The following is a 26,159-nucleotide window of genomic DNA, read 5'->3' as shown; positions in this document are numbered from 1 at the left end:
AATTGAGTACTGCCAGAACATACGAAGAATTTATGCATTAGGGAGATTACTAATATTCTTGAGCCTCGGTAATCGTCTTAATGCAATTTTTAGTTGTCTGTAAAAGATGGCTTTGTCTGTCCGTCAGCAATTTTTCTGTCCGGCTTCATATCTTAAAACCTACTGAGGCTAGAGGGCTGCAAATTAGCATGTTGATCATCCACCTTCAAATCATTAAACGACCTAAATTCCGACCCTCTAGCCTCAGTAGTTTTTATTTTATTTATAGTTAAAGTTAGCCATGGATCGTACGTCTGACACCGCCGAGTCCAATTCCGGAGGAGTCGCCGAAGCACTTTCACTTTATTTTTTAAATTTCGATTTGGTCAGCCTAGGAACATAGGCCACCACCGGGTGTGGCTGAAGGTTTCCTGGGCAGCGATTGAGAGTTTCATGGGCCGTGGCTGATGGTTTCACACAGCATTATACACTATACAGAAAACTTGATTGCGTTGAAGTTTATTTTACTTCTTGTTGCCATATTTTTTTACATTAAACAGTAAGAGCTAAGATAACATTGATAAAAACTATTTGGCGCACAATTTATCACTATGTTATTAAATAACGCCACAGCCTTTAAAATGGTCATTCGTCTCGCCAGTGAAAAGTACAAGGTTCGATCCCTAAGTGAGTTAGAACTCTTTAGGGGAGTTAATTTAGATCCCAAAATATTTCAGCTGTCCCAAGGTAGTTTAATATTAATGTGCGGTGGACCTCAACAAGGGCAATCGGTTTAAAAATCCCATATCTCTCTCTCTCTCTCTCACACCACACACACACAGAGACACACAAATATATATATATATATATATATATATATATATATATATATATATATATATATACGTATATATATATATATATATATATATATATATATATATATATATATATATATATATATATACATATATATAATATATATATAATATATATATATATATAAATATATATATATATATATATATATATACTATATAATAATAATATTATATATATAATATATATAATTATTCATCAAAACGTATTCAACGCAATGCCTCATCATGTTTCATTTCCTCGGAATTCTACCATTCAAACATTATTCGAGGAATAATATTCACATTTTAGAAGTCAATATAATCGAATGACTCAGCTACCGCGAAACCCCTCTATGGGACGTCAGCCAAGACTTCTCAGGTTCATTATGTCATGAAGAAATTGTACTATATATATATTTAACCCGTTTCATCCAGTTTAAAGTACACACTCCTACACACACGCACACACAAACATACACACACACATATAATACAGACATACATATATATATATATAGATATATATATATATATATATATATATATATATATATATATATATATAATATTGAAAAATCTTGAATGTATGGAATCACAATATTCACTTCCGTCTAAGCAAGACTTAATTCATAAATACAGTCGCCCAATTCACCAATATATAAATTATAATTTAGGACGTATCTTTTTATATCTTGTGTAAATAATTTCATGTGAACTAGTCACTTTACACAAGACAATGATGACGCACGTTTTAGTAAGAATCTTACAAGGCACTGTATAATGAATGCGATATTATAAATCTCACGGAATTGTTCAAGAACTGGACATAACAAGAATATAAAAATCACTTGGGAATTTCGGATGTCAACTGTCCTTGAGGGTTTTCTTTCGGGGATTTTGTTCTTATTTTGTCTTGTGAGCTTTATGTGTACACCACTCAGACTGATTAAAAAAGGAAACCATGAATGCCAATGAATACCTAATCAATCGTTCGCGGTGCGAGCGGGTCATTAATTCTTAAAAATGATTCTCTAAAATGATCTTTATTGAGAGGATGAATACGCAGAGCAACGGAACAAAGTTGTCATTAGACGGCATCTTAGGTCTGATTGAGAGTCTGGACTTGTTTTGTTCATTTGGCATAGAAATAGATTCGGTATTTGGATGTACAAAAGATGTGAGTATAATGTCAGGTACGCAGTTACGCTCATTGTATGCTAAAATAACTAAATGCATTCGCTCGTGCATACCAATGACAAGAATGTTAGAAATAGGAGGAAATATAAATAGCGAGAAAAATTGTGTATGATGAAACACGAACCTTACTGATATATATAGACACTAAATCTATGTATTATTTCTGCATGCTGATGCATAGTCAACCTTGCAGATATATGCAAACACATTTGTCTGTATGCTGTGTAAATAAGCAAATACATATGAATATTTATTGACAAAGGCAATGATATTTCCATAAGCGTGTTCGATGTCCCGTTGAAGCTGGAAGGAATGAATAATACCTATAAAAAAAAAAAAAAAATTGTTCCCCTGCCAAACGCAGACGAAGACCGACAGAAACAAAGTCAATTAATTATCATTCCTCACGAGACCTGTGACGGCAACCCTGGAACTGGATAATCCTGTTATTTCTGGTGAGGTAAACAGTGCCTCTGTCTTATCCGGTTGCTGGGATTTCTCTTCTTTTAATAAGGTATTTCCGTTTTCTTAATCACGCATACGCAGATAGACAGATAGGCGGACACACACACACACACACAACACACACATATATATATACATATATATATATATATAATATATATATATATATTATATATATATTATATATATATATTGTATATTGTATATCAATAAATTCTTCTGTTAAAACAGGATATGTCTCAAGAATAAAAGCCCCATTAAAACACTCTGGTTTAAAGCTACGGACTATATTTCGATGGACTGACTTCCACCCTTATCAAGTAGTGAATGGCAGGAGAAGTTACATTGGCGAAATATATAGTGAGAGATATGCCCCTATGAGACGCCTGGGGTCACCGCTAAACCAACGTTGGTTCGCTAATTGTCTTAATCTGCTTCATCGTTGCATTAAGGAAGATATTGTCTGTATGGTCAGAGTCCCAGGATCCACAGGAAAGGTTGATTCTATTATCTTGTAGTTTTATCGGTGAAGATTTCACATCTGACATTTGTATCGACAGCTGCGCTTGTATAAATTTCGGGATGAGTTCCAATCCATTGTATGGTTCGTGTTATTTATATGATGGAAAATTGCCAAACTATTTTCTCCATATCTAACTGAGCATTTGAGTTATTTTTTCCGAGAGAGATTTTCCTGTATACCAATAGTATGACTTTTCACAATCCCTACTGGGGATCTCATAAACTCCTACAACTTTACAAACTGGTTTCTGCTGGATGTTCATTTATATTATTTGAAACGTTTCTACACTGAAAGCTTCAGTAACTTACCTTGGGAAGGTGATATCTGCCTTTAACACTGGGTTCAGGTAAAATCATATGCAAAGATTTTGGCTGAGAGCCTTCTTCACAGGGGGAAGTTATTAGGTAAACAGCTAGGTTTCACTTAATTATATTTACATTTGAAAAATGCATATAGCAGAATAATGGAGGCATAACTAAAGACATGTAAACAGAGTCCTGCCATATAACAGGATTAACAAACATAGGGTTAGTTCTCTGCAGAACCTTAATGGGCAACGCAGGTGAGAGGAACAGATAGACAGATCCAAAGCAGGCTAATTTCTGTCTGTAATCGAGAATACATACGGTTAATTTGCTGCAAGCAAAAACACACTGATAAGGAATCGGGGAATTGCGTAGAAAGTGGCAACTTGATTCCAGCAACATTGGAAAATGCACTCATGTTACACACATACTTTGAAAAAAAGATACGAGTCTGCCTCTGGTAAATTGCACTATGAAAAGGAAAATCAATATGTAAAAGAGTAACAAGGGCTTGTCTGACTTCAGAAGCTTGAGTCTCGTCATCATCATATCTTATCGCACCATTGTTCTACCCATTGGAGTGCTGTGTCGTTTGCTGTTCTTAAATCCATGTCCGAACAAGTGGGCCCTTGTGGGCAGCTACACAAGATGTGATTCATATTTTGGATTGGTTCCCCCCAAGGACATTTAGTACCATTTGTGTAACACATCTCTGGAGGTTATCCCCTGTCCTACTTACTTTTGTTCTTTTTCTATTCAGGGTAACCCATTTCCTTCTGGAGAGGGAGTATCCATAGGACAGGTCTTCACTAGGGTCAGGGAGGGAATTATTAGTAGTCTGACTGTCGCTCTCTCTCCATTTCTGCAGTCTGTATTTTGATAGGTCTGGGGTCTCTAGTTCTTTCACTTTCAAGAAGCTCTTACGTAATTTCAGATGTCTTCTTGTTTCACGGCTTGTTTGGTCTTTTCCTTTCTAGCCATAACATCTCGACAGATGTTAGGTGGTGTGATGCTGGCTAGTCTATACAAAGCTGGCAGGGGTGTTGCACTCAGTGTGCCAGTGATTAGTCGGGAGGCTTTATTTAGCTTGATATCCACTCTTTGGTGTAGCTTGAGCTTTCCCCCACAGGAGCAAAATATTCTGCAGTGGAGTAACATAGTGTTAGGCCCGTTTGCTTTAAAGTTTTTGCATCTGCTCCCCACTTAGTGAATACAATTTTACTCAGGAGGTTATTTCTGGTGGCCACTTTTTTCTTAAGTCTGTTGACATCTCCTTGAAAGTCAGTGTTCTATCAAGACTGACACCAAGATAGACTGGTTTTCCAGTTCCTGGTTTTCCCATTTTATTTTCAGTGTTCTGTATGGCTGGTGGTTGTTCAGATGGAATGAGCATTGGGTTTTCATGGGGTTTGCTTTGAGGTTCCCTTTTTTTATAATATTCTGAGAGAGATGGTAATGCCCTCATCAGTCTTTCTTCGATAGTTATAAAGACCCGTGACTGTGTTGCAATGCAGAGATTGTCAGCATATATAACCTCTGGTTATATATTTGTGTAGATGTTGAATAATAATGGGGCTAGCACAGAGCCCTGTGGGAGACCATTAGTCTGCTTCCTCCACCTACTTTTCCTGCTGTCCATTTCCACATAGAAAGATCTGTTTTCTAAGAGTGATCCAATGATGCGCATATTGATGGGGTTTTGGGTCATTTGGGCTACCTTGAAGATAAGAGCTCTGTGGTTCACTGCGTCATAGGCAGCTGTGAGATCGACAAACACAGCGCCTGTAATTTGTTTGTTCTCGAATCCATCCTCCATAAATTGAGTTAGGTTCAAGACCTGACGACAGCAAGATCGTCCAGGTCGAAAGCCTGCTTGGTCTGGTGTTAGTTGCTCTTCGATGGTGGGTGTAGGTGATGCAAATTAAGGATATTGCTTGGTAGCTCTTAGGTGAGCTCGGATCTTTACCAGGCTTGAGAAGGGCCACAATTCTTGCTCTTCTCCATATCCTTGGGATTCGGTATGTTAATGCACATTTATTGAAAAGAGCAAGAAGCCAAGTCCTAGCCTTGGCTCCAAAACGCAGAATCATCTCGACCGCAATTACCTCTGTGGCGAATGGGGTTAAACATCAAGTCATACTAGAAAAAACCAGAGAATATTTGCCATTGCAAGTCAATCATTCTCTCTCTCTCTCTCTCTCTTCTCTCTCTCTCTCTCTCTCTCTCTCTCTCTCTCCATTTTAATCGGAGAAATGCTTGGATATATATATATATATATATATATATATATATATATATATATATATATATATATATATATATATGCTTATATTACGTTTATTTAAAGTTAGGAATTCAAGACACACACACACAGATATATATATATATATATATATATATATATATATATATATATATATATATAATATATATATATATATATATATAAATGCTCGGATATATGTACATATGCATATATTATGTTTATTAAAGTTATGAATTCAAGAATATTATATATATAATATATATATATATATATCTATATATATATATATATATATATATATATATAATACATATATATATATACATATATATATATATAATATATATATATATATATATATATATATATAATATATATATGTGTGTGTGTGTGTGTGTGTGTGTGTGTGTGTGTGTGTGTGTGTGTGTGTGTGTGAGTGTATGCTTGTCTGTTTGTATATTATACGTTTACTTAAAAGCATGTCAACAATCCTTCAACTCCTTTAATTGGAAGTCCAAGGATTAGAAGAGTCTGCCAGTCTCATCCAGTAACTCTGTGAAAACGCCCACTGAAATCACGTGCCTCAGACCCATACTCCGTGGTCTCATTCACAGAATGTCGGCCTTTTTAAACTACGTAAATAAGATTGGAAATTTGCTATAACTGCAGCTCTGTCCACAAAGCAAGTGGTTTCTACATAGCAGGCAATTAAGGCTATGGAGTACAGTTGTTTCACAGTAAACCTCTAAAATATGGATAGTAAATATCCCTGGGAAAAAAAAGATACCATCAATCCTAACTGTTTTGCATGACCCTTGTGACAGATACGCATTGTTAGTCTTAGGTCTTAATCAATTATTCAGTTTCGGGTACCTGGCCTTTGAAGTGATCTGTACTTCCAAAAACGCTCTTTGATACACCTCAGGTCATAACTGCTGTTTGTAGCTACATGTAATATTCAAAATGCCAGGATTTTTTGTGTGCCTATCTAACCTATAGCAGGACTCACATTTTTTTTTTTACTTTTTTTTTTTTTTTTTTTTTTTTTTTTTGTTTTTTTTTTTTTTTTTTTTTTTTTTAACCGAAAACCGAACTAATACTTATTACATCCCTCGTAAAGTGTCAATTAAACTAATACTTTTCAGTGATTTATTTTTCCCCCAGGCATTAGTTATCTCAGAGGTTCTGGGGCAGTTCAATCCTTAACAATCCCTTTGATTTCAGCAAGGCCGAATACCAAGGCCGAATACCATCAATTTCCAGTGAGTTCTGTTTACGGAAATATAAAACATCCAAGTATTGGCATGTACACAGTACCTTGCAAGGGCTGCTGTACATTACAATTCATACTCTAGTGGGTTTCACAGGACGAAGTGTGTCCTAGAGAATTATTATTATTATTATTATTATTATTATTATTTTTTTTTTTTTTTTTTTTTTTTTTTTGCTCTATCACAGTCCTCTAATTCGACTGGGTGGTTTTATAGTGTGGGGTTCCGGGTTGCATCCTGCCTCCTTAGGAGTCCATCACTTTTCTTACTATGTGTGCCGTTTCTAGGATCACACACTTCTGCATGAGACCTGGAGCTACTTCAGCCTCTAGTTTTTCTAGATTCCTTTTCAGGGATCTTGGGATCGTGCCTAGTGCTCCTATGATTATGGGTACGATTTCCACTGGCATATCCCATATCCTTCTTATTTCTATTTTCAGATCTTGATACTTATCCATTTTTTCCCTCTCTTTCTCTTCAACTCTGGTGTCCCATGGTATTGCGACATCAATGAGTGATACTTTCTTCTTGATTTTGTCATCAACGTCACGTCTGGTCTATTTGCACGTATCACCCTATCCGTTCTGATACCATAGTCCCAGAGGATCTTTGCCTGATCGTTTTCTATCACTCCCTCAGGTTGGTGCTCGTACCACTTATTACTGCAAGGTAGCTGATGTTTCTTGCACAGGCTCCAGTGGAGGGCTTTTGCCACTGAATCATGCCTCTTTTTGTACTGGTTCTGTGCAAGTGCCGGGCATTCACTTGCTATGTGGTTTATGGTTTCATTTTTCGTATTGCACTTCCTACATTATGGGAGAGATGTTATTTCCGTCTATCGTACTTTGAACATATCTGGTTCTTAGGGCCTGATCTTGTGCCGCTGTTATCATTCCTTCAGTTTCCTTCTTTAGCTCTCCCCTCTGTAGCCATTGCCATTGTCTATCGCTGGCTAGTTCTTTAGTCTGTCTCATGTATTGTCCGTGCATTGGTTTGTTGTGCCAGTCCCTCTGTTCTCTCTGTCTTTCTCCTGTCTCTGTATATTTCTTCGGGTCTTCGTCTACTTTTATTAGTTCTTCTTCCCATGCACTCTTTAGCCACTCGTCTTCACTGGTTTTCAGATATTGCCCCAGTGCTCTGTTTTCAATGTTGACGCAGTCCTCTATACTTAGTAGTCCCTCTCTCCCTCCTTCCTTTCGTGTTATGTATAGTCTGTCCGTATTTGCTCTTGGGTGTAGTGCTTTGTGTATTGTCATTTGTTTCCTGGTTTTCTTGATCTATGCTGCGGAGTTCTGCCTTCGTCCATTCCACTATTCCTGCGCTGTATCTGATTACTGGCACTGCCCATGTGTTTATGGCTTTTATCATATTTCCTCCATTGAGTTTTTGACTTGAGTATCGCCTTTGAGTCTCTGCATATATTCTTTCCTGATCGTGTCCTTCATCTCTTGGTGTTTTATATCTCCTCCTTCCATTATTCCCAGGTATTTGTATCCTGTCTCATCTATGTGTTTGATGTTGCTCCCATCTGGTAGCTTTATCCCTTCAGTTCTCGTTACTTTGCCTTTTTTTGTATGTTTGACTAAGGCGCATTTTTTCTATTCCAAACTCCATTCTGATGTCAGATACAATCCTTACAGTCTGGATTAGGTATCTATTTCCTTGATGCTTTTACCATACAGCTTGATGTCGTCCATGCATCAGATGGTTGATTTTGTTGCCTCTTTTCTTGAGTTGGTACCGGCATCCATCTTCTGTATACTTATTATTCATTATTATTATTATTATTATTATTATTATTATTATTATTATTATTATTATTATTATTATTATTATTATTATTATTATTGGTATTATTATCAATGAAAATCGTTTTACCAGACCGCTGAGTCGATTATCAATCTCTCATGGCTGGCCGAATGATTGCTTCTCTTTGTATATTGTTTTTAATCATTTCGTCAATTGAATTATGATTTTTCAAAATATATATATTTAGATTCATTGCAAAATTTCTATACCGAAGATCAGGGACGTACCCTATGAAATTTCTGCCCTTTTAAATTATCCAACTACTGAAAACCTCAGTATAATGTGAGAAAACTCAAACTAATTTTGTAAGGATTTTGTCGCTTAATTTGTCAGATAGTTGAGGCTGCTACAATCTAGAATCTACCACAAGGGTCACGGAAGAGAGATGAAACTGATCAGAAGTTTTAGCATCTAATTTCAATGGAGATCATCATTCTTTACCCTTGGGGTGTATCTGAATCCAAATGGACCTCTGTGATTTAAATAAATATTTATACTTGTATAAATAAAGCTCTAATGGACTGCCAAGGCCATGACTGTCTGAGGAGAGTTAAATATATCCTTGCTTTGGTTTTTGGGGCATATTTCTTTGTTACTGTGCTCCATGTATGTAGTTTTTAAATAATATGCATATACACGCACACACCCACGACACACATATATATATATATATATATATATATATATATATATATATATATATATATATATATATATAATATATATATATATATATATATATATATATATATATATATATATATATATATATATAATATGAGTGTGTGTGCGTGGGTGTGTGCGTGTATATTCATATTATTTAAAAACTACAAACATGGAGCCCAGTAACAAAGAAATATGCCCCAAAAACCCAAAGCAAGGATATATATATATATATATATATATATATATATATATATATATATATATATATATATTAGTATATATATACATATATATATATATACATATAATTTACTCTGGTCTTATATGAACTTTTAAGATCTATTAAAATTGTAGTGTGCCATGCAGTATCACATTTTAATAGATTTTAAAAGTACGAACAAAATAAATCAAAATTGGCTGAATCCTTATACTGTATGCATTTGAAAACATATATTCTGAAAAGATATGGATATTGCCTTAAATATCCATTAATCCATATAGGATTCGTCATACTTTGTCTAATGGATTCAGGATGATCTTCCATTCCCTTAATGGCGTCTTCCATTGGGGATTCAACATGGGTTTTAAGGACAGTAAACTGAACGCCCCATAATGGATTCTTAACTCTATGGCTGGCCACTTTCGTGTCCTTGCATATCTGGTTATATGTCCTTTTATGCCGAGAGACAAACCACTCATGCACACATGTTTGCTATATAAGGATTTTGTTTTGTTTGTCTTATCATTTTTTTTTTTACCGAAACGGTTGAAGAATGTTATTCTTTTATTTATGTTAATCTATTAATTTCGATATTTCATTGGTTTATTGATGTTATTCTATTAATTCAGGGATTTCATGGATTTATTTATGTTACTCTATTAATTTCGGTATTTCACGGGTTTATTTTGGCTACTCTATTAATTCAGGGATTTCATGGGTTTATTTATACTACTCACTTAATTCAGGGATTTCATGGGCTTATTTGCGTTATTCCATCAATTAAGGGATTTCATAAGCTTATCCCCTTTTCTTATTCTAAGCACAAATGTGGACAAAAATACAAAAATTATTTCTGCAAGCAAAGGCAGCACGATGCAAGAGTACCAAACACCTCTATGTTTAGTTTCAATCCACCCAGTTTCTTAAGATTCTGCGTCGTCTCTGGTTAAAAGTTTGACCTCTGGCGACGAGGTTAAGGTTCGTCCTTCGATACTTGTTGAATCCGCTTGAAACCGGCGTCGTCAGATATATGTAGCCCGAGCCTCGACATCGCGCACTGCACTAAAGGGGGTATCCCCCATGAATCATGGATCATACGCGTCAGTCATGTTCTACTTAAAAAAAACGTCAGCCATGTTATACTCAAAAAACTATGGTCATGTTGTACTTAAAAAACTTCAGCCATGTTGTACTTATAAAACTTAAGTATTTGGATCCATAAGCAGGGTACATCACCTGTTTTTTGTTTCATTCTAGAGGCATAAAATACGCCTGATGGAAGTTACAGGATTAACGGCAAAAACAATTTACAAGAACTAGATGCACACTCTTTAAGATAACGCAGTGGCTGCCTGCAACAGCGTAATAAATATTTGTGCATCACTCTTTGCTGCTTGGCATTATTTCGACGTCTTCTCCTATTTTATTTCTAATTTCATCTGATTATTACCATTCGTTTACTATCACAATTTCCAAGTACCAGGTACTGTAGAACCAACGCACACAACCCGCAAAAGGCAGCGGAGACGAAACAATCATAGCCAAGGTATGAAAAGTATGCCAGACTGTCAACACAGCAACTTTCCCAGAAGGCATTGAGCCAGCGATCAAGGCAATGTCTTTGAAGATGGGAACAGCTAAGCCTCGTCGTTCTGAATATCCAAGATAATGAGGTCAATATTGGGTTGAATGGTGGTACGCGATCTGTTTTTTAAAACTCCTCGATGAAGAGCTACAGTGTTAGTAAGAACGGATCGCTTGTCGCACTAGGCCCCCCCCCCCCCCCGACCCCCTCACACGATCCCTCTCCCCACTCCAACCTCCCACCTCCCACACCACGAATCCCACACCGGGTCCGAGCGTACGTAACTGTAGAAGACCCGACTCGGTCGCTCGCACAACGTCAGTGGCACTGAGGCTTCGGTGAAGAAAGGAGTCGTCGCTCCTGCTTCGGGTTTCCTGGACAGGTGTGTTGGACAACTTCACTTTCAGAAGTTATAAACCTGATTTCTTTGACAGCCATTTTGCGGCATTCAGTCTGAATCAGACGAAGTTTAAATACAAAGCAATTACACACAAACCTTCGAGGATTTTAAATCCCGTTTCTTGTTGGTCACGTGTAGAAAACTATTGTGTTCGCATGCGAATAAATTTGGTTGAGATGAAAGATATAGTGATTAGTTCAGAGTGAATATGTACATTACGTTTATCATTAAGTGAAAAAGTGTTAATGTTTATCAACACAACGCTGCTCAGTCAAGAATAAAGGAAGTTTGTGAATTTCTTTTTTCAAGTAAGTACTAAAAAAACTTCTTTTGTATAACTTGTCCTTGAAGGAAATATTGTTTTTCAGTTTCATTTAGTAATAATACACTAATGATAACTAAAATAAAGTTAAACGTTACTTATTGACTTATACACTGATATCAGTTTAAAAGATATGTGGTTAAAATATACTGCCGTGGAGGATTTGAATTAATAAACTAATTCCTAAATTTAACGTAAAAGATTTCCCAGTTTCTTTGTCCCTTGCAGCTTCATGATTGCAGATCACTACCAACAAAAAAATATATATAATAATGCAACTCATTTTATCTGCTACAAGATAAGATAGGGGACCATTTGGTAATAATGTTACAGAGATTTCTGTATTGTCATGGATTGACACATGAACATGTCATTAATTAAACAATAAATAAATGTTATTTAAAGTTATTCTGAGTTCGTGTAAGAATAAAATAAATAGTCAATCTTTAGTTAAGAATATTTAAAAAAATTTCTTGGCAATTTCCAAGTTCGGAAAGATTCGCACTATTCTATTTTTTTTTTTTTTTTGACCAATTAATAGCTTTCTTGCAGTGAAACATTATTCCATTTCAGTTGGGCATTATAATATGACCTATCATGGGAAGTATTATCTAATAGAAGGGCTTTTATCTATTTCATTCTTCTTGATTTATCTATTTTCTTTATCTATTTCATTCTTCTTGATTTATCTATTTTCTTTATCTATTTCATTCTTCTTGATTATCGGAAAGTTTCGTGAGCTAAAGTTTCTGTCTCTCATTTCCTCTCTGTATTTATATAATTGATTCTCTTTCTCTCTCTGTCTATCTTTGTATGTGGTTTGTAAATGTGGTGTAGGTCCAGTGTATTCTGATATTAAAACAAAGACTTGATGTGTCTGACATATTCGTGAGTATAGTTAACTTGTCCACCCGACAAAACTATAGCTTTCAGTCGATCTATTGCATACAACGTTGCATAACTATAGTTCTACTAAGCCGCATAAATAGTATAGCTCCAATAAAGATACATATTCGGACAAATAACACTTCTCTCTCTCTCTCTCTCTCTCTCTCTCTCTCTCTCTCTCTCTCTCTCTCTCTAATGCACAAACACACACACAACCGTATAGAAGTTAAGCCGATTTTCTCTGGGATTGGCAACGTGTTCTATGCGTCATAAGTATCATGAGACTTTCCTACAAAGTGACACATAATAGCCTTGTATACATACACATACACACACACACATACAAGACATATATACAAGAGTGATAAAAAATTAGCATTCTTATTCCTCATCACATTCATCTCCAATAACATCACATTCCTGACTTACGAATTTCCATCCACTTTCTTACACTCTCACTCTCTCGAACCGCGCGTTGTGACAAGCCCTTGGGAATACATTAATAAATTTGTCGGAGACTGGAATCTGGGTCGTGAAAACATTCCTACCTCAGAATTTATAGGCATCATATTCGCACCTCTGGCATCTCTCCTACTTTGGCCTTCCCCAGGGGGTGACAATCGTCCGAAATGAAACAGAGGACGGATAGAAAATGAATAGAAAATGAAGCAAAGTGGAAGAAGAGAAAGTGAATACAAAATGAAGAAAACAGTAAGAGGAAATGAAAAGAAGGTGAAGATACGATTAAGAGAAAATGAATAGAAAATGACATAGAGGACGAAGAGGAAATGAATAGAAAATGAAGCAAAGTGGAAGAAGAGAAAATTAATACAAAATGAAGAAAAGTGGAAGAGGAGATAGATAGAAAGTGAAGATAGGATTAAGAGAAAATGAATAGAAAATGAAATAGAGGACGAATAGAAAACGAACAGAAAATGAAGCAAACAGGAAGAGGAGAAAATGAATGGAAAATGACGAAAAGAGGAGGAGGAAATGAATAGAAAATGAAGATATGAGAAAGAAAATTCATAGGAAATGAAGCAAAGAGGAAGGAGAGAAAATAAATAGAAAATGAATCAAGGAGGAAGAAGAGAAAATGGATACAAAAAGAAGAAAAGAGGAACACAAAATAAATAGAAAATGAAGAAAGGAGGAAGAGAAAATAAATAGAAAATGAAGGAAGCACCAAGAAAAGAAAAGGAATGGCAAATTGAGAAAAGAGATAAAAGAGAAACACGTAATATTAGAATGTTAGGACAGATGAGAGAACAAAACAATATTCGAATGATAGAATAGACGACAGAAACAAAACAATATTCGAATCTTAGGAAAGAAGACGCTAACAAACATTATTAGAATGTTAGAACAAAGGACAGAATCAAACAATATCAGATTGTTCAGACATTAAATAATAATAATAATAATAATAATAATAATAATAATAATAATAATAATAATAATAATAATAATAATAATAATAATAATGCGATAGGTTTTTGCAAGGAATTTCGATATAAAAGCTTAAACTTTGTGAAGTAACATGAAAGTAACATAAAACGAGTAGAGAAAGGATATGAATATTAAATATGCAAAATGCTCAATTAGCATAAATAAGCATGAAGTATATGGTAATGCGAACATTTATTTAAGAAGGGGAAACGGGCGAATAAACAAAGCAATATGATGCGTGGAAATGTGAAACAGATGGATAATAACATTAAGAAACAAACGGGAACAAAAATTGTGTGATCGAATTTCGATTAATAGTAAATTATAAACAGCATGACTATATTTTCAATAATGCAGTCGTTTTTACTCTCCTATTTAGAATTATCCATCAGTACTAATGACACCTGTGGCTGTGTTATCTAATAGAAAATTCAATCAGTAATATTGTTGGTGATCAAATTCATTTAGTTTGCAAGCGAGATCTGAAATGTTCGTTCATGCACCTGCATTTACTCTCTTCCCTTGAACACTGTTCGCTTCCATATTAATAGAGCCATTATTTTTACACCAGCTCCCTTTATCACAGTCATTAAAAACCCATTGTGAAGATGGTATTGACGCTAATGCATCCTGTTGGTAATTAATTCCAAGATTTTTACATCAAAGCAAGAGGAGATAATTACCAGCTCACTGATCCTCTACATCACAATAGTTTGGAGAAACTGCTGGTTATATTTCCTTTTTATTCGTTTATTCAAATAGAAAATTTTAGAAATGTAAAATTAAGTCAAATTTCCTCCCTGTTTATAATTCCCTTTCCACTTGTATTTACGATTACAAAACTTTAGAAATTACGATCAGTGGGAACAAATTAAATTAAATTTCATACAATTCCATAACTGTATTTCATAAGAATAGGTACTCTCATCTGTGATCAGGAGTCTAAACGACGTTTAGTCTGGTCAGTATTTGTCAGGGGGGAAACCATTATAAAATGGTATCGCCGTCTGGCGAGTTTTGACGATCTGCAGGTTCGAGAATTCCGCCTACCGATGGATAGGGAGGAGTAAGAAAGAGCTAGAAGAGAGGAATTTCCCTTCCCGTGGGGTTAGAAGTTGGCAGTGGCGAGGTGATAGTAAACCTCATCCACGTAACCTTACCCAAATATAAATATTATGCTTAAAAGCCGAAAAACACCGCCTTCTTTGGCGATGAAAAAACCGAACAAAATAAGCTTTCCCTCTCAGCAAGGAACTACGTCAGCTGTTGTGAATTTTACTTCACCCGAGAAGCGTTGGCAAGTTACTGTTAAACATGATCTCCCCTCATTAAAAAAAAATAAATAAATAAAATAAAAACCGAAAAGGTAGTAAATAATAAACTTGCCATACAAAAAATAAAAAAAATTGAACTGTGCTCCAATATGATTTATTAACAGATCCCATTAAAGTTGACTGAACGATCATTGATTAGTAAGGCTGATTATAATTAATGAAGGGCGCTTTTATACCGTATTTCATATGCTTTATGGCAGCGAACGAATATTAGTGATAAGCACTGATTTTTCCAATACGAAAGTTTCCAGGAAGGTTATCTGATTGAATTTTAGTTTTTCTCATATGTACACACACACACACGCACATACACATACACTACACACACACACACACACACACACACACACATATATATATATATATATATATATATATATATATATATATATATATATGTGTGTGTGTGTGTGTGTGCCGTGTTCTAATGCACGATTCTATGAAATAAAATTCGTTTTTACTTAATTCACAAGTTCTTTTGTTCTGAATTTGAGTCAAATGCAAAAACGTCCATTCATTTATGGGAAAAATATTTATGATCATTTTGATAACAATCGGGCACGTTTTTTTGAAGTCACCTGGATCGCTGAGAATTTAAAAAGACTTCCCCCTTTCACTCAAGGGTTCAAATGGTAAAAACACTTCTCCTTTCACATAGGGGATCAAATGGTAAAAAGATACCCCCTTTCACTCATCGGGACAAATTGTAAAAAGACTTCTCCTTTCACGCAGAGGGTCAAAGGGTAAAAAGGCTTCCCTTTTCATGTAGGGGTCAAATTGTAAAAGACTTCTCTTTTAACGCAGGGATTCAAATGGTATAAATGTTCTCCTTTCACGCAGGGCGTCAAATGGTAAAAGGACTTCCTTTTTCATTAAGGGGTCAAATTGTAAAATGACTTCTCCTTTCACTCAAGGAGTCAAATGGTAAAAAGACTTCCTCTTTCATTATGGGGTCATCCTGTAAAATGACTTCTCATTTCACTCAGGGGGTCAATTGTTAAAAAAACTTCCTCTTTCACTCACGGGGTCAAATTGTAAAATGACTTCTCCTTTCACTCATGGGGTCAATTGTTAAAAAGACTTCCTCTTTCACTCATGGGGTCAAATGGTAAAAAGACTTCCTCTTTCACTCATGGGGTCAAATTGTAAAATGACTTCTCCTTTCATTCAAGGAGTCAATTGTTAAAAAGACTTCCTCTTTCACTCATGGGGTCAAATTGTAAAATGACTTCTCCTTTCACTCGTGGGGTCAATTGTTAAAAAGACTTCCTCTTTCACTCATGGGGTCAAATTGTAAAATGACTTCTCCTTTCACTCATGGGATCAAATGGTTATAAGACTTCCTCTTTCACTCATGGGGTCAAATTGTAAAAAGAATTCTCCTTCCACGCAGGGGGTCAAATGGTAAAAAGTCTTCTTCTTCCACTCAGGGGGCAAATGAGAACACGATCTCTCACCCTCTTTCAAACACGGGATAACAAACATGCCAGGGAACTGTTTATCAACAAACGCGAATTGGCAAATATTTGGTCGTCTGTTGACCAAGAACAAATTGCGTACCATCTGCGGTGCCGTTCTTGGCTTTGTATGGTTTAGTGCCTGTGAGATATGACCCAGGGGTTCCTATGCCAATTTGGTTGATTTTGGGTTGAACCTGTTCATTTCCATAAAGAGTATACAGAGCGAGGTCAAAGGATTCTCAGGAAACCTACGGGTAGATTCCCCTTTGTGTGTGTGTGTGTGTATATATATATATATATATATATATATATATATATATATATATATATATATATATATATATGTATAATATATATATATATATATATATATATATATATAATATATATGATATATATATATATATATATATATATATATATATAATATATATATATATATATATATATATATATATATATATATAATATATATATATATATATATATATATATATATAATATATATATATATATATATATATATATATATATATATATATATATATATATATATATATGGGGATACAATCCACAATGAAGTAAATTTCTCTTGTAGTTTAAAATATATATCACACTTTAGTGAACAAGACTACAGTTGATGGTCCAAAGCTCTAGTCCTATACAAGAAATATATATTTTAAACTACAAGAGGAATTTACTTCATTGTGGATTGTATCCCCATTTACCTAGAGGTACGACATAGTACCTGGCTTCTGCATATATATATATATATATATATATATATATATATATATACTATATATATATAATATAATATATATATATATATATATATATATTATATATATATATATATATATATATTATATATATATATATAATGGTTTCTAATGTTAATAAACAAGCTACTTTCTTCAAACTTACATAAATTAACCAAATTTTTGGCTCAGAGTTTTAAAACTAAACATCGCGTTGCAGTTAATTGTAGTATTAATTTCTCTTCTACAACTATTATTATTATTATTATTATTATTATTATTATTATTATTATTATTATTATTATTATTATAACTGTCGCAACCAGTAGGTATACAGGAAGGAATTAAATGACGGGAAATACTTCACACATTTCAATATTTGACCCCCAAATATTCATCTCAATTTAACAACTGTTGAAAAGGAAATCTCTCTCGGGCAAATGACTTGTCAATATTTCAAACGTCCCTTCCTGTCTCGCGAGGTTTACGAGTTCCATTAGGACGCCTTTGCACCTGTGGACTCAATCACACTGCTTCTACTGCGCTTCGGGACAGAAATATTTCTACTTATGGCAAAATAAACACTGTGCAATTCTAAATACACGTGGGAGCGCACGCGCAAACATACACACACATATATATATATATATATATATATATTATATATATATATATATATATATATATATATATATATATATATATATATATATTATATATATGTATGTGTATAACAGAATCACGAAAGTTAGGAACGTGATAAATCCATAAATAAAGATAAATGCCACGAAGGAAAAATAAACGAAGGAGACTGCGAGATCTTTCGGCTGAAAAGACCCTTTACTGAAGCAGCTACTGACAAAAATACGAGAAAAGACAATACAAGAAGGTTCGTATAACTGACAGATAGGGATTATAAAAGATTTCAGTGGCCTAGAAGCCGAACAGCACCATGGAAGCATAAGAGACCTTCCCAAACAAGCATAAACAAAGGGTGTCAATTAAAGGTTTAAGACAATCATCTCAGATACAATCTCCAGACAATTAAAGGATTATAGGTGACAGCTATACGGAACCTGGTAGACAAAACCATATTCACAAAAATGACAGACATACATTACAATAAAATTTTTTAATTATTTTTTTTTTTTTTAAATAACTCTAAGGCAACTGATTTTTTATTTAAGTCAGTACTTATATATTTGAGGTCATTCTTAAACATGTTACAGATACAAGGGTCTAAATGAAAAAGGCCACGACTAACATTGAAATTACAATGAAAAGTAAGTTGTATTAAAGCAGATTCTAAAAGATTTCGTGATAAGACATCTCTTGACCGTGCAATTACTGAACTGTCAATCCAATTAATTCGGTGGTTGTGTTCACTTAAATGAATAAATAATGCATTAGATTTTTGCCCAGTTTTTACAGAGTATTTATGCTGGCTTAGCCTTACTTCTAAGCCCTTGCTCGACTGTCCGAGGTAGAATGAGGGACAATCCATACATGGAATTTTATATATTATGTTGTTGCTTTCTCTGGGGCCATTTTTTATTAACATTCTTTTTAGTGTGTTATTATATATGAAGAAACAAGGTTGACATTAAAAGCTTTTAACAATGGTTTAATGGTTTCAAATCCGTTAAAATAAGGCAAACTGAGAATGTTCTTAGAATTTTCTTTCTGTGTGTTGTTTTCAGTATAAAACTTTTTGTGGGCTTTATTATAACAAATGTCTAATATATGTGAAGGATAGCATAAATCTTTCCCTATTTTTCTTATGTATTCAATTTCTTGATCCAAATATTGTGGACTGACAATTCGCAATGCTCGTAAAAACATAGAGGAAAAAATTGATATTTTTATTAAGATGGTGGCCTGAGAAGAAATGAACATAAGTTAAGTTATTAGTCGGTTTCCTATAAATACTGAATTTACATTGAAATGGTTCTCTATGTATCAAAACGTCTAAGAAAGGGAGGCAATTGTCTTTTTCTAATTCTAGAGTAAACTTAATCGATGGTACCTGGTTATTTAATTTAGAGAGTAAATCATTTACATCAATACCGGACAGGAAGAACAGCTAAACAATCATCAACGTAACGATACCACTTTACAGGAATATGAATGATATTAGGTAAGTAGCGTTTTTCGAAGAATTCCATATACAGGTTTGAGAGCAATGGTGATAAAGGATTTCCCATTGCCATGCCAAAAATTTGTTGATAAAATTCACCATTGAATATAAACTTACAATCACAAATGCACAAACTCGTGAGTGAAATAATGTGACTTATAGGTAGAGGTAATTCAGTATAGCTGGAGTTAGTTCCATTGGCTAAGATATTCTAAAATAGAGTCTATAGGGACTTTAGTAAAAAGAGAACATACGTCAAAACTAACGAATCTATCTGTAGGGCCAAAGAGCAATTTTGTATAATTTATCAACTAAATCTAGAGAATTATATATATGAGAATCGGAGATGGTTCCAAGTAACGGGGACAAGATCTTAGTGATATATTTCGAGAGTTTATATGAAATTGAACCAACAGTACTGATAATAGGCCGCATATGGTTGTTTTTTCTTTGTGCGTTTGACTAATCCATATAAGTAAGGTAGCTAAGGAGAATTGACTGACAATTTGCCTAGTAGTTCTGTTTTATCTAAGGACAATACTTTTCACTATGCTATTGAAGTTTTTTATGACTTGATCAAGAGGATTTTTTGTTAGTTTTTTATAAGTCACATCATCATCCAGTAGGCTTGCATACGTGATATGTAGTCAGCTTTATCTAAAATTACTATACTACTATTTGACTTATCAGCTTTTGTGATGTGGATAGTATTGTCCTTTTAAGATCGGTCAAACTTTTCTTATAGCGAGCAGGGAAGTTACTTTCATGCTTAACATTTATTCATTTAAGTGAACACAACCACCGAATTAATTGGATTGACAGTTCAGTAATTGCACGGTCAAGAGATGTCTTATCACGAAATCTTTTAGAATCTGCTTTAATACAACTTACTTTTCATTGTAATTTCAATGTTAGTCGTGGCCTTTTTCATTTAGACCCTTGTATCTGTAACATGTTTAAGAATGACCTCAAAATATATAATTACTGACTTAAATAAAAAATCAGTTGCCTTAGAGTTATTAAAAAAAAAAAAAAATAATTAAAAAATTTTTTTTTTTTTTTTTATTGTAATGTATGTCTGTCATTTTTTGTGAATATGGTTTTGTCTACCAGGTTCCGTATAGCTGTCACCTATAATCCTTTAATTGTCTGGAGATTGTATCTGAGATGATTGTCTTAAACTTTAATTGCACCCTTTGTTTATGCTTGTTTGGGAAGGTCTCTTATCTCCAGGTGTGTCGGATTCTAGGCACTAATCCTTTTATAATCCCTATTGTTCAGTTTATACGAACCTTCTTGTATTGTCTTTTCTCGTATTTTTGTCAGTAGCTGCTTCAGTAAAGGGCTTTTCAGCCGAAAGATCTCGCAGTCTCCTTCGTTTATTTTTCCTTCGTGGCATTTATCTTTATTTATATATATGTATGTATGTATTGAGTCAATGAAAATGCAAGATGGAGAGAGTAAATTCTATCTTGTAGTGGCATGTCATCCCAATGTTTTAAAATTCGTAAAACCAAAGGTGCTGCAAATCCCAAATCGTTCATCGTTCTCTCACTCTTTTCTAACATCTTTCTTCATTATAGTTTAGCATTCCCAGATTATAATTAGTAATTAAATTTGCAACATGTTATTCAAGTGACAGTTCATTTTAGAGCATCATTTAATAGACTACCCATTACAGTCAGTTTCCTCGTATGAAGTTTTAATAAACTGATCTGACACCGAAAATATCATATTGCATATAACATAAAAAGTGATGTGTAGCCTTGAACAGGAAGTCAAGACTATCCATACTGAGATAAAATGAGTTCAGTCAGAAAATATTAAAGAAAAACAATAATAAGATTTTTTCGAAATCTGCAAATAAGTCTAACCGCACTCAGTATAAAAGAAATTCAGAAAATGGTAACCATTCTGAAAATCTTACGACATGTCCGATGAATAACCCACGACCGTCATCAAACGTCATCGAACTAAACACCTGACCGAGAGAAAACTCTAGATTTCTCTTAGGTATTCTATCAGCAACGTGCCGAACCTTCTCCAACCCCCTTCTTTCTCCCCCCCCCCCCCTCCCCCCCCCCCCCCCCCCCCCCAACCCCACCCCCCGCCTCTCCTCTACCCCACACCACGTCTTGAATACGTAAATTAGGTGTCACAATAAATCTGATTTTACAAGAGATATATTGATATCGAGCCTGGAACCCTTTGGCCTCTTCTCCCCACAATGGTTTAGAATTCAGCGCAAGTTGCCGCATTTCCGTTAAATTACACGAAAAAATATATACAAAAGAAAGTTCAGCATGAAGTGGCGTATCCGAAACCTGTTTTAAAACTCTGACTTCGGCGACAACGCCATTTGCTTTTGGACTCGCTTTCTTTAGCGTTTCAACTTGGTCGCGGTTGACAGACACGACATATACTGAAGGGAGAAATGTGGGTTACGGAATATAAGCTTTCACTCGGATCCCAAAGTAGTTTTATGTAATATAACGATGCTAGTCCAAAGTGTTACATCAACCAATCATCAAGATGCCGGCGACTTAGTTAAGTAGATTGCAGCATCCCTATGCTAGTCAGTGACGAATATCGTATGCTCATTTTCATTATAATGCAGTCGAGCTTAATTGGGCTCAGGTTTCAAGATATGCTAATTAAGAAATAAAGAATTAATATAAATGTGGCTTCGCTTCAAGAGGCATTGACCTCTGTAAAAGAAGAAAACTGGCCAGATGCTTGTGAGATATATATATATATATATATATAATATATATATATATATATATATATATAGAGAGATATATATATATATATATATATATATATATATATATATATATATATATATATACTACAATGTATATACATATGTATGTATGTCGTATGTATGCACACATATATACATACATATCATATATATATATATAATATATATATATATATAATATATATATATATATATACATATGCATATATGATATACGTATGTCTATGCAGTCAATGTGTGTATGTTTTAGTAGGTCCTCAGTTGTATATCTTTATACAGAGCAACAAACTCTACTTTGCATCAGACGTGCCAAACTTATTATGGACGTCGGGCAGACTTTGCCAGAGGTAACCTAGCCACTACGACGCTTCAAAGCACTAGGTTCATCGCAAGATTAAAAGCACTAGGTTCATTTCTCAATAACACGATTATTATGTCTCGCGCAAACAAATGGTGTTTTCTTTGACAAAATAGTCAGATTTCACTTATGGTGAGGCTGGACTGACGAGATGATTTCGAAGCCAAGACAGCAGTTACTTTAGCTATGTATATAATATATATATATATATATATATATATATATATATATATATATATATAATATATATATATACCAGTTCAAAGTTTAGTAAGATACACATATTACATACTCATACAAGCGCAGACGCTGTTTTGTTCCATAAAAATATTCTTAATGTGAATATCCATGAACAGGCAAACTTAATGCCTTCCTAGATCGAACCCAGTTAATTTATCCCTGAAAGTAACAACTTACCTTTCATTTCATAAGTAGAGAAATTCGGCAAGTAAAAATAAAAATGTAAAGCTTGAAATCGTAAGTGTGAGTACAGCAATTCTATCCTGTAACTGTCAATAAATAAACATTATGTCTCCAGGGTCGTTAGCTTCAATATATATTTAATTCCTTATATTTATTGCTTTTTAATTATAATCATATAACTCAAAATCGTATCACTCCCCGTTAATATTTCCTCACCATAAAAACTCCCCAATACCTCATACCTCGTGTTTTTTGCTCATTAATTCTCCTCGGTACTTTTACTGATGATGACGGTACTTAATGTCACGTGGCCGACACATTATCGTTGAAGTAATTGGTAACCTTAAACAAATATGTTTCCCCATTAGTTTTTAACGAACCAGCCGGTTATTTTTTTTAATCAATCTACATTTTTTTTATGTATAAATGGCTTAATGGTGCCAACACATTTACTTCATCCAAGTTTTGCAAAACTTTATTTTTTGCCGGCACTGTTTTTATAAGATGTTCCAATATCTCTATAGCGCTTAGAAACTAGGCATGTCTTTCAATACTTCCGCATGGATGATCCTTTTAATGTATGCTAATAAATACCGTCTGGTTCATTTACTCAAGGACTCCTCCTCCCTGCAGACCGACTAAAAACGATATCGTTCCCCATTGTCGTTTTTACTTCGTTTAACCTTCAGCAAAAACTACAGTTTCATGGCCTGGTCTTGTAAGGAGAATACGGGAAGACCCGATGGGCAGACAAAATGATTATCAAGTGTACGGACATAATGAGAAAAAGAGCTGAAGTGAAATTATTGGACAGATGGCAGGCCGGAACTGTCAGGATGAAGAAGCTTTCATCTCAAGGAACGTATACGATAGGCAAATACTTCATGGCTTGAGAAATTTATTCCAAGTGTATGAAATATTTCAGGGCTTGAAAAAAATTTTTCCAAGTGTATGAAATATTTCAGGGCGTGAGAAATTTTTTCCAAGTGTATGAGGTGGCTGTGAAACTATGTTAGCTCTTTCTAAAATCTGCCCTTGATTTAAGAGTTAAATGATGAGCATGGGAGGAGCGGTCTCTTGTTCGACTCTGATTGCATCCCCTTTTTAGGAACAGCAGGTTACTGGTGAAAGTAAGAACACACACACACACACACACACACACAAAAGCACGCACTACAACAGGCACACTTGCATCATTTAGATAGGTCTCTTATCGATAACTTTAAGATTCTACAGCAGAAATAAATGGCAGAACACGGTAATATACTTTTTCCGTGCAATTGCAGGGTGGAGATCTCTCAAGGAGGGAGTTTGCCCTTTTCATTATCTATTTAGAATTTTAAGTTTTTGTTTTTTTAGTAAAACATCAAAACAATATTAATAAATCGAGCAGAGAAGAATTCTCTCCTGTTGGCCACTGTATTTATATAGATCCTGTGAATGACACCAGTATAATTATTCATGAATGTTCGTATGTATAATTGTGAATACTGTTTTAATTTTCTATAATATTATGCAAGAAATTCAAATAACATCAATCCTTGTTAATTGCTTTCGGTCAGTTTCGTATCTGTTTTACTGATGGTCCTTTTATTCTTCATCCTGAAAATGGTTGCCTACCTATCCTTGAATAATGTCCATCTTTTATTGGCTGTGTCTTCCCAAAAAACTGCTTCCAAAAATAAACCTTTATGAATAAATATCTTCAAGCCGTACCGTGAATCTATGTCCTACCATATTTCAGCATACAATCCCTTGAACGCAAGTAACCTCTGAATGATTCTTGTCCCTAACTTCCACCGCTTTGCCCCTCGAGAAAAGGTGACCCGGATTTGAATGTGTAGTACGGATGCGGAATATTTAAAGTCATATATCTTCCTGTGAGCGACGCTTCAAGTCGCCATTAGCCTAAGAGGCTCAACTACGAGTACTACGTAGCCTAATACTTCCCCATATCTGCCACGCCCTATGATACGCCTTTTGAGGCTGTTGCTGGGGGGAAGAGGAAGGTGTTCCGGTGGAGGGGCATGTCAGGTGAAGGATGGCCTTAGCTGGTTTGTTGGAATGTCCGAGGTGGGGGGGAGGCTGGGTGGTTGGGTGGGTGGTTAGGTGAAGGCTAGATCTCGAGAGCTGGTGTGTTGGGTCTTCCGATAGCGCTGGTGGGGGCGTTGGTGGGCGAACCTGGTGAGTATGTTGGGGGGAGATCCTGGCAGGGGTGGGGGTGGGAGAAGCTGGTTGAGAGGATGGTTGGTTGGAGTGGAGGTCGGCGCGAGTAGAATTAGGGTTCCCGGAACGGGGGCCGAGGGTGGGCAGGCAATCTTTCTGGCATGTGCAAGTCATCACGAAGCGAGTTATTGGAGGTAGGCCAATATCAGCATGTGCATCGCGAATAAGCTATAGTACACAAAGCCCCCAACATTTCTTACGCACGTTTCTTTTTTCTCTTTATCTACCATTACTTCCCTAGTTTTTCCTGATCGTCACAATGAGTAAACAAGTCCCATTTTTTCCTCCTTTTATGGGGAAAAGATGCTGATTTATGAGCTACTGCCAAACAGACTGAAGCCGCGTTTAATAAACTGATAGCATATTTTCCGGGTAGATGGCGCACGAATGCCATTTTCCTTTCTAATTTGTCTTTTTTAGGGGTTTTTTGTTCTACACCAGCATAAATGGACATAATATCCCTGGTGACTGAGGTGGAATAGGCGTGG

General features: G+C 34.9%; 1 protein-coding gene across 1 annotated transcript in view; it reads left to right on the top strand.

Moving 5' to 3' along the window:
* The first annotated feature begins 11,446 nt into the window (after positions 1-11,446).
* The window catches only part of LOC135215255 (uncharacterized protein DDB_G0284459-like), a 43,222-nt gene continuing 28,509 nt past the window's right edge, over positions 11,447-26,159 (top strand). The window contains exon 1 of the mRNA XM_064249785.1: positions 11,447-11,854. The gene's annotated coding sequence lies outside the window, so the exon portion shown is untranslated. The remainder of the gene's footprint in view (positions 11,855-26,159) is intronic.

Source organism: Macrobrachium nipponense, chromosome 5 (assembly GCF_015104395.2).
Source record: "Macrobrachium nipponense isolate FS-2020 chromosome 5, ASM1510439v2, whole genome shotgun sequence".
NCBI lineage: Eukaryota > Metazoa > Arthropoda > Malacostraca > Decapoda > Palaemonidae > Macrobrachium > Macrobrachium nipponense.
The sequence above is the reverse complement of the archived record's forward strand: the minus strand, read 5'-3'. Positions and strand labels throughout refer to the sequence as shown.